Source organism: Octodon degus, unplaced genomic scaffold (genome assembly GCF_000260255.1).
Source record: "Octodon degus isolate 3935 unplaced genomic scaffold, OctDeg1.0 scaffold00007, whole genome shotgun sequence".
In the NCBI taxonomy this organism is placed as follows: Eukaryota; Metazoa; Chordata; class Mammalia; order Rodentia; family Octodontidae; genus Octodon; species Octodon degus.
Window position 1 is genome coordinate 21,038,128 of NW_004524583.1, and position 10,129 is coordinate 21,048,256.

General features: G+C 34.7%; 1 non-coding gene across 1 annotated transcript; it reads right to left on the reverse strand.

Annotated features, from left to right (window-relative positions):
- Positions 1-1,139: 1,139 nt before the first annotated feature.
- Positions 1,140-1,246, reverse strand: LOC111813382. Its single transcript, XR_002818662.1, has one exon. It is a non-coding gene; the product is annotated as a U6 spliceosomal RNA (small nuclear RNA).
- Between the last annotated feature and the right edge of the window lie 8,883 nt (positions 1,247-10,129).

A 10,129-nucleotide genomic window follows, 5' to 3' on the forward strand; every position in this document is an offset into this window, starting at 1 on the left:
ATCTGGAAATCAAACCACAGCATCCTGGTTGCTTTGTTTAAGCATTCAATTAAACAACTGAACTAATGGGCAGGACACTAAATTCTCTGCAATGATAGCTGCAGAAGATAAAAATCAAATTCATGAGGAAATCAGAGAAGAAATAATCTCCCAAGGAAAAAGAGAAGACACATAATGATAGATAAGAAACATAGGAAGAAATGGAATCTATGAAAAAGTCAAACAGACCTGTGTGAAATTAAAAATTTTATTGAAAGTATACAAAATTGACCAAAAAGAAAGACAGAATACCATACACAGAAAACAGGATTGCTGTTAGTGATTAAAAAAACCAAAAATCTCAAAAAATAGTAAGAGAACATGAAACAATCCAACAACTGCAAGATGATGCAAAGAAGAACAATACAAGATTTTTTTTGAACATTATAAGATTGATCAGAGTCAATGAAAATGCAGGAGGAAGCACAGCTGACATAAAACTACATGACAGAAAACTTCACCAGCATGGAAAAAGAATTACAAATACAGAAAACAGAGCTGTACTAAACTCCAAGTATTTGCTAAACTAAAACAGCATAAAAGCTCATAATAGGATTTTGGAAATTCAGCACAAGAATAAATTAAAAGCTGTTAGATAAAAGAAATGGATCATCTATAAAAGAAAGCCCGTCAGAAGGACAGAAGATGTCTCAACACAAATCCTTAAATCAAGGAAAGGTGGGAGTAGAGTACTTAAAGAAAACAAATTCTTCAAAAATTTTAAAAATAAAAAAGAAAACAAATTCTAACCTAGCTTGATGTACTAGAAAAACTGTCTTTCAAAAATCAATGGAGAAATAAGATACTTCCAAGACAAAGAACACCTGAAGAAATTCATGACCAACAAATTACCTCTCTAAAACATTGTAAAGGATATTTCATAAAGAATAAAGAAGACCACAATATCAAGAATACCAAGAAAAAGATTCTACCAGATAAGGCAAGATTCTAATACATAAGATAAGCAATTAAACAAGAGGAGAAGACAACAGAAAACCAACAACAGGAAAATATGTTAATGATGAGTTACTACATACCAATTATAGACATCAATATAATTGGTCTCAAATAATCAAAAGAAATATACTGTGATAATAGATCAAGAAACAAGATCCATCACGAATTTGTGTGTCATCCTTGTGCAGGGGCCATGCTAATCTTCTCTGTATCATTCCAATTTTAGTATATGTGCTGCTGAAGGGAGCACCAGGTAGTGGTTTCCTGTTAGCTGTGAAAGTCCTAGTTGGCAGCTATTTCCAATAAATGGCTGTTTCATCTACAATAAATAAATAAATAAATAAATAAAATAAAATAAAATCACATATGCAAAGGATCCCATGCCCTACAATATGAAGTACAATGAACTTAGACATTTGATTCTAAATAACCACGTGTGTGCATAGTTTAAATAGTCTAGTAAAACTTGTCACTGAGAGAGTAAAAGGACCTTATTTCTTAGAATCCTTCATACCAGTATTTCATAAAAGGATTCCACTTAAACTTGTGAAGTTTTCACTGCCCCTGGAACTTTGTGGTGGATCCAGAAAAGGCAACAACCCCCTAGAAAACTTCAAAAATATATCTGGTCCTGGCATTTGCAAGATAAAGTGAAAATTTATAGGCACTTGAAAATAAGTAATGGCTCATGCCAATAACCTACACTGTGGCCACAAGCCACTGTATTCATGGGTTCTTAGCATCTCTACTAAAAATGAGCAGTATGAAAATCCTCACTCTGGATTCTTTTCAGTAAGTGGTATAATCTGATTCCATGATATAAAAGAATTATTTTGTAATCATATTACCTAGCAACTTCATTCCTATAAAATAAAAAGAAATAACTGTAAAAAAAAGAAACAAGATCCAATATTATAATGCAGACAAAAAGCCACATTTAACTAAAAAAGAAATAGACTGAGAAATTAAGTGATGGAAAATAATATTTTGAGTGACAGGACCCCAGAAGACAGGGATCACAATTCTAACTGAAAAGCAAAGCAAACTTCAACCCAATACCAATCAAAAGAAAAAAGAAGGTCCCTACATCTTTATTAAGAATAAACTCCAAAAGGGACTGGGAATATAGCTCAGAGGCACAGTGTCTGCCTGTCAAACTTGAGGTCCTGAGTTCAATTCCCACTACCAAAAGGAAGAGAAGAGAAGGGGAAGGCAAGATAGGGGAGTTTCCAACATGAAGCCATAACCATCATAAATATATACGCACCAAACACCAGTGCACCCACTACATACAACAAATATCAATGGAAATAAAAGTCAAATAAGTACTAACCCAAGTGTAATAGAGGTTGGAAATACCCTACTGTCACAGGCAGGCGCTAATAATAGCTTTTTTTTTTTTTTTCACCAGGGATTGAACTTGGAACCTTGTGTTTGCCAGGCAGGTGCTTATGCTGCTGAGCTATCTTCCCAGCCCCCTACTGTCACAAATAGGCAAATAAACTAGACAAAAATCAACAAAGAAATATCAGCACTAAACCAAACATAAAAAAATGGACTTAGTAGATTTCTACACAGTGTTTCATTCAACAACATCATAATACACATTCTTCTCAGCTGCACATGGAACATTCTCCAAAATAGATGAAATACTAGGCTCATAGAGCATGCTTAAGTAAATGCAAAGAAAATGAAATTATTCCATTCATATTATCAGGCCATAGTGCAATGAAATTGGAAATCAATGGCAAAAGATACCACAAGAACTTCAAAAATGCATGGAAATTAAATAATACCTGGTATACCCTAGTAAACAACCAATCTAAAATTTAAGAAGAAATTTTAAAATTGAAACTTTATATAAAAGTTGTATAAAATTAAAACTTTATAAAAATAAAACTGTAAAAATATAGCTTTAAAATTAAAGAAGAAATGAGACATTATCTACAATGAAATGATGGGGCTGATACAACATATCAAATCCAAGGAATGTGATAAAAGCAGCCCTAAGAGCAAAACTTATAAGAGTGAACCCTCACATTAGGAAAGCAAAACAAGCACAAATAAGCAACCTAATGTTGAAGCTCAAAATTCTAGAAGAACAAGTCAAGTTCAATACCTGTATGAGGAGGAAGTTATAAAGATCAGAGCAAAAATTAATGCAATAGAGACCAAGAAAACAAAAAGCATCAATGAATCAAAGAACAGTTCTGTGAAAGAGTAAACAAAAATGATAAATCCTTAGCCAGCCATATCTAAAAATGATAAAAAGACTCAAATCCATGCCAGTAGGAGTGAGAGCTGAGTCACAACAAATCCTGCAAAAATCCAGAACATCGATACCTACTTTGACAACATTTATAGCAGTAAGATGGAAAATAGAATGGACAGATTCCTAGATATACGAATTGCCACAACAGAATCAAGATGGTATAAAAACTAAATAACCTAATAGTCAATGAAATAAACAATCTAATTAAAAGCTTACCACCAAGGAAAGTCCAGGCACTAATGGATTCACTGCTTAATTCTACAAGAAATTCAGAAAAGACCCAATGCCACTATTCCTCAAAGCCATTAATAAAATTAAAAGAGAAAGTCATTCCAGGAATCAAATATTAACCTGATACCAAATCAAAGAAGGATCAAAAAAATAAACCCTATAGGCCAACCTCCCTAAAGAACCTAGATGCAAAAATCCCCATTAACTCACTGCCAAACAGAATGCAGCAAATCATCGAGAAGATTATGCACCATTATGACCAAGTAGAATTCATTCCAGGGATGCAGGGATGCTTGAAAATACACAAATCAATTAATTAATGTAATGTACCATATCAACAGGGCCAAGGAAAAAATTCACATGATCATCTAAATAGATACAGAAAAAAAAAAAACATTTAACAATGTCTAACACCCATTCATGATAAAACCCTTATAGAAATTTGGATAGATGGTTTTTATCTAAATCTAACAAAAGCCATCTATTACAAACCAACAGCCAACATTGCACTACACGAGTATAAACTAATACCTTTTACTGTAAAATCAAAAAATAGACAAGGATGTCCACTATTACCTCTCATATTTAATATAGTCCTGGAAACATCAGCCATAACAGGTAGACAAGAGAAAGAAAAGGGATAAAGATAGGAAAGCAAGAAGCTAACGTATCATTATTTACATACAGCATGATAGTCTACATAGAAAATACCCAAAACTCCACCAAAAGACTTCAAGATTTAATCACCAAATTCTATCATTTAGCTGGATTCAAACTCAACACTTAAACATCAATAGCATTCCTGTACACAAATAAAAAACTCACTGAAAGAAATATTAGGGAATCAACGATTTTCACAATAACAAAAAAAGACATACTTAGGAATCAATCTAACAAAGGAAGCAAAAATCTCTACACTGAAAACAACAGCACTCTAAAAAAGAAGATGAAGAGGATATCAGAGAGTAGAAAGTTAATCCTTGCTCTTGGATAGAAATAACCAACATAGTGAAAATGGCCAAATTCCTAAAATTATTATAGATTCAATGCAACCCCAATCAAAATACCATTAGTGTATCTCACAGAACAAGAGAAAACATTTCTAAAATTCATTTGGAACCAGAACACATCCAGAATAGCAAATACAATTCCAGGCAACAAAGGCAAAGCAGCAGGCATCATAATCCCTTACTTGAAATTATACAAATTATGCAAAGATCCTATGATAAAAACAGCATGGTACTGACAAATTTTTAAAAAATATGAGGATCAAGAGAACAGATTAGAAAATGCAGAAACAATTCCAAACACATTCAACCACCTGATCTTCAACAAAGGGGCCAACACATTCACTAGAAGAAACATAGCTTCATTAATAAATAGTGCTGAAAAAAAATTGTTTTCCACATTCCAAAGACTAAAACTAGTCCCATGGCTATCACTATACAGTGAATTAAACTCAAAATGGATCAAATATCTAAATACTAAAACAGAAACAGTTTTATAGAAGAGAGAATAGGAACAACTCTTGAATACATAGGTGTAGTTAAGACTTTATCAACAAATCCTGTGGACTAAAATGCCTGCTTTGGCAGAGCGCAGTGGCTGGGCTTTGATCCCTGGCCTGCCATGCCAGCCCTTCCTCTGGGGCACACTGAGACAGAGGTTGAGGCTGGGCGTGGCAGTGCAGGCCTGTAATCCCAGACCTTGGGAGGCTGAAAACAGGAGGATCACTATAAGTCCAATCTACATAGTGAGATCCTGTACACCCTATAGACCCTATCCTAAATTCAGTTTTTTAAAAAATCCCCACTTAGGCTTGAACTATCACAAAAAGTAAAACTTGGATCTCATTTTATTAAAAAGATTTTGCACAGCAAAGTACTCACCAACCAGGTGAAAAGACTATTGACAAAGTGAAAAGATATTTTAGCCAGTTGTTTCTCAAACAAAGGACTAACTAGAACATATAAAAAATTGAAGAAAAAAAAAGATCTTTCAAATTTAAAGAACTGAACAATAGGCATCTGAAATGAATACTCACTCCTCTAATGGAGAATTAGAAATAGCAAATAAATATATGAAAATTGTATTCAGCCACACTGGCCATTTGAGAGATACAAATTAAAACAACACTGAGATTCTATTCCACTATAAAGGTTGGGGAGATGGCTCAGTAGAATAAGCGCTTGCCTGGCAAGTGCAAGGGCCTGAATTCAATCCCCAGTTCCGCCAAAAAAAAACCCAGATCTGAGGAAATTCTCATCATCTTTGTTTCTATTTCACTATAAAAAGAAGGGTTTTTAATCAAACAACCAAGCAACAAAAAATGCTGGTGGAGCTAGGAAGAAAAAGACACCTTTCTCCACTAATGGTAGGAGTGCAGAATGGTACAACCACTGTGGAAATCAATGTGGAGATTCCTCAAAAAACTAAAACTAGAGGTCCCCATTGACCCAGCTATTCTTGGTATCTTCCCAAAAGAATGAAAGGCACATTAATAAAATTAAAAATGTACACTGATGTGTATAGTAGCATAGTTCTTAATAGGTAAATCTTGGAAACAGCCCAAAAGCCTTCCAATTGATGAATAGATTTTTAAAAATGTATTTTTATGCAGTGGAGTACTACTCACCCAGACATTTCTAGGTAAATGGATATATTCTGAGACCACATTTTTAAGTAAAATCATTCAGACAAACTGGTAAATACCACATGGTCTCTGACGTGAAAAACTGAAAGTGCAAATAAGAACCAAAATGTATAGTAGCTATTTTGGAATAAGAAGAAATTCTTCAAGAGGAAAGTGAGTAGGGAGGGGGATAGGAACAAAAGAAAAAGAATAAAATGATGAATAAAGGATGAAATAGAAACACTTTGTAAATAAGGAGGGGAAGAGTGGTTAAAGGGAAGGGATGGGAACATGAAAAAAAAAAGGAAGCAAGATAAATCACATACACATACAATTTGCTATGCTGAATGTGACCATTATATATATCTAATTGGTACCAATAAACTGAATACTAATACAATAATAAAAAGTGAACAATAAATTTGACACATCAAGTAGGCAAAAGATAGTTGAAAACATGAATATGAAACTGCAAGCACATCAAATTTCATCCCTTAAAAGCAGCAAAATACCTCAGTTTGTGTCAAAATACAGACAGATTAGAGGTACATAGACAACCCAGAGCAAAAGCCAGATAACTGTCACTATAAAACCATCACATACTGATGACTGTAAAATCATTACATGCTTGTTGCACACCATGTACTTGAAAATTGTACCCTACTGGGTCTTTATGAAAATGTTACTTGCCCTTACTGTTTGTATAAGAAATCCCCAACTGATCCTTCCCTCCCCAGTACTCTTTTTTCTAAATCATTTATTTATTTATTTATTTGGCACAGGGCCTCACTATGCATCTTAGACTCATAGTGATCCTCCTGTCTCAGCCTCACCAGAGCTGGGATTGCAAACATGCACCACCACGCCCGGTTTCAGTGGCTGACACATCATGCCTGGGGTTCCAGGGCTGACTTGACATGCGGTACCAGGGATAGAATCCACATTCTTGCACTTTCCAGGCAGGCACTTAATCTGCTGAACTATCTCTCCAGCCTGGAACCGTCTTCTGAAGACATCTCACTTCCTCATTCTTCTCTAGAGTCAGAGCAAGGACCAAGAGAGAGGCAGAGGGTGATGATGGGGGAATTCTAGTCACCTCTCTTCAAAGATAACCCCTCAGATACAATAATGGTATCTATCATAGTTGGTATTCAAGTAAAAGTCAATACATACATTATTGGAAGTATAAACTTTTACTCATTTTTTTCCTCATTTAATACCTGAGCACATATAACATGCCAGGATGGGTAGTGGGTCTGATGTTACCTTAGTAACCAAGACAGATATGATGTTGCTCCCACCAAGCTTAGAAACATTGGAAGAAGAAAAAAAAAATAGTGACATGGTTTAAATATGTCCTTTTCAAAATTCATGTATTGCCAAGGTGACAGTTGGGGTGATCAGACTACAAAAGCTCCTTCATAAATGAAATCAGGGCCCTTATAAAAGTAGGGCTGAGCTCAGCGCATCTCCTCTCTTGTTTTTCCTCTTTCTGTCATGTCAATGAATCCCTCATTAGATACCAGCTGTCACACATTGATCTCGAACTTCCCCGAAATAGGAAGGACTAATTTCCGAAGTATATATAAAGCTCTTAAAAGTCAGTGATAAGAAAAAGAACCCAGTTCAAAAATGTGCAAATATCTGAATGGATAGCTCAACAAAGAAGCTGTCCACATGGGAAAGTAAGCATATAAAATATGGTCAACACCATATGTTATTAAAACACCAATGAGACACCACTAATGCCTGTTAGAATGGTGAATACTGCAAAGCCTGTACATCAAAATCATTAGTAGAAAAGCAAGCTAGTACAGTCACTTTGGAAGGCAGCTTGGTAGTTTCATACAAAACTAAGATTTCATTACATGACCCATCCGTTAGGTCTTGGAAAGAACTGAAAACTTCTGCCAACACAAAAACCTATACAAGGGTGTTTACAGCAGCTTTAATCACAGGTGCCAAGATATGGAACCAGCCACAATGTCCTTCAGTTTGTGAATGGGCAGTGTGGTAGATCAAGATAGTGTGATATTATACAGTCAATGCTGAAAAAGAAATAAGCTGGGCTCGGGAGATAGCTCAGTGGCATAAGCACCTGCCGGGCAAGCGCAAAGTCCTGAATTCCATTCCCGGTACAAAAAAATGAAAGAAGCTATCAAGCCATGCAAAGACATGGAGAAACCTTACATATATATTGCTACATCAAAGGGCTCAATCTTAAAAGGTTTTATGCAGTATTATTCTTACTATACAATGTTCTGGAAAAGGCAAACTTAGGAAGAGAGTACAATATGGTCACTAGGATTTGAGAAGAGGAGGTGGATGAAAAGATCAATGAGACATTTTAGGACGAGCAAACTTCTATATTTGTCAGTATAATAATGGATATGTGTCATTATACACTCACCACAATCAAGGAAACTCTGAGGTGAACTGTGAATGTCAAGTGACACTGATGTATATAGTTTTACTGCACCTCTTTAGGGGAAGATGTTGACAGTTGGAGCAGGGGCAGAGTGGAAAAGAACAGAATGCACACAGAAAGGCTCTGTGATTTCTGGCCAACTTCACTGTGGACTGAAGAGTACTGTAACATTCATTTAATAAATAAAAATTTGTATTTTGTGTAATGTTTAAGGATAATAGATGTGTATCACCCCAAGTCAAAGAGCAGTAATAACTAATTGAGAAATAACCAGTCTTTGTCTCACCTCTCAATTCTTCTCCTTAGAAGCAAACAGTTTAAACTCTATAAATTGATAGTTCCGGCATTTCTATCCATTGTCTAAGTATATTTACACTGAGTTCTTTCTCATCAAGTTTAAACACAGTTTACAGCATTCCTTTAGTAGACAAAGATTGATCTATTTTACACCACTGCCTCACTCTGTTCTTCCTTAACCCCAGTATATAAATTTTAAAATCAAATGCAAGTTTTGATATTTATATTACCATATCTACAAAAATACTGTTCATATTGGAATTGCTTTGATATTTATAAATGATCAATAAAAAAATAAAGTGCATAATTCAGTGGAAAATAAATGGGCTGCAGGAAAAATAATACAAAAATATTCCACATTTCTAAGTGGAAACACATATTTCAAAGACATCTTTGATGTTTAAATTATTATATAAGATTAACACAATAAGATATTTTATATGAGCTAGATAAAATACCGTCCCTTATAAGCTTTAGAATCCAAAGGCAAGAGTAATACATGTTTGAAAATGAAATCAATATTTGGCTGAATGCTGTGAAACTGGGACATGCTTTGTGAGGAATCAAAACAGCAATTTTTAAAACTAAGAATAGAGTAAATTTTAGTAAAATAACTATTCCACAAAAAAGGCTATAAAATCTAAACAACATAATACAATTGTTTGAACAAGTTTTAAGCTATTCAAAACTAACCAATAGTAGTAAGGCATAAAAATCTATGATACTTGAAAGAAAGCAAAAATTGAAGGTCACATACACATTTCCATCAGCTGCCTACAGAAGGGAATTTTTAAAAATCCCAGCACAGAGAACTGGCAGGGAAGAGAAAAAGGTCAGTATTTCCACCAGCCAAAGCAGCAGGGGCCCTGGAGTAAAATACTAGGAACAGGTAACCACAGAAAAATAAGCCAAATATCTAAGTAAAGCATTTCTTCAAGTTGATGAGCAATTCCTCAACTGTATAGATTCCTAAGTAAACATCAGCCATGAGGTCAAAACACTAAGCAGAGATTTCTTCAGGGTCTGTCTGGAGAATAAGGCAGAGGTCAGATTCTCCCAAGGTAAACTTAGTAAATATTCCAACTTTCATCTGAGAGCTTAGACACAAAACAAACTAGGAATAAGAACAACACAGAGTAAAGTTTATGACTGAAATAAATTCTCACCAGTGAAACCTGAAAAAACTCATTAGAAGTTATCAGGGTGATCCACTGGGATGTGGCTCTCTGCTGAAAAAAATTTTATTAGATTTTATAATTTTGTGAAGGAAGAC